Source organism: Microtus ochrogaster, chromosome 1 (assembly GCF_000317375.1).
Source record: "Microtus ochrogaster isolate Prairie Vole_2 chromosome 1, MicOch1.0, whole genome shotgun sequence".
NCBI lineage: Eukaryota > Metazoa > Chordata > Mammalia > Rodentia > Cricetidae > Microtus > Microtus ochrogaster.
Window position 1 is genome coordinate 65,212,832 of NC_022009.1, and position 1,032 is coordinate 65,213,863.

The following is a 1,032-nucleotide window of genomic DNA, read 5'->3' on the forward strand; positions in this document are numbered from 1 at the left end:
AAAAAAAAAAAATAAAATAAAATAAGTGAATTGATGGCTTGTAACTAAAGAGTTATTTTTGTTTTGTCTTGAGATAAGGTCTCTCTGTGTGAAACAGGTTAGTCTTGAACCGGTATTCTAGGGTGTTTGTTAGAGGATAAGCATATGTGTAAGAAATGAAAATTTGAAATCACAATAAAAGTATTCCTAGAAACCAAGACACTGAAAATCTGTTTGGGATATTCAGCAATTTCCTTCACCACTTGTGTCCCCTCCCCCGCTCCCCTACCCCATAGTTCATTAAATTAGTCATATTTCTTAAAAGTTTCCTGTAGTTTTTTTTTTAAGTTTTAAAAAATTGTAAGCCGGGTTCAGTGATAGAGCCCTTGGCTGCCGTCCTGAAAACCCTGGCGCTAATCCTCTCACTCCATCTTTACCCCTTGTGGATCGGTCAAATATTCAGTGTACTGTCCCTTTCAAAATAAGATATTTATTGCAGAAGTAATGAATTCAAAACACCTGTAGCTATAAAAGGCCTGGCCCTCCACGGTGGGTGCGGGTCTTAAGTGAAGAACGAATTAGTCTTTGCTGCACTGTGAGGCCAGCATAAGTAGAGGCAGCAAGCCTCGGCCCTGCGCGTGGAACTTTAACGCTAACAGGGCTTGAGTTAGATAGTGAGGTACGTGGTGGACACACCTCGGGCTGCTACTCATGGTAGGTCCCGGTCTTTCTTCGGCCCTTCGGTCCACCAGGCACCTTTCCTGGGAGCGCCGATTTGGCCCAGTTATGACACTGGGAGGGCAGCGGAACACCTGGACAGTCCTCGGTGGAACACGCAGCGCCCTGGCCCGCCCTGGCCCCGCCCCCGTTCTCCGCTCCGCCTTGTCCCCGTTCTTGTCCCGCCCCGGTCCCGCCCCTGTACTCAGCTCCACCCTTTCCCCGCCCTCGGTCCCTACTCCGCCCCGCCTTGTTCCCGTACTCCGCTCCGCCCTGTCTGCACCCCCACTCCAGCCCCGCCCCCGCTCCCTACTTCGCCCCGCCTCGTCCCGCCCA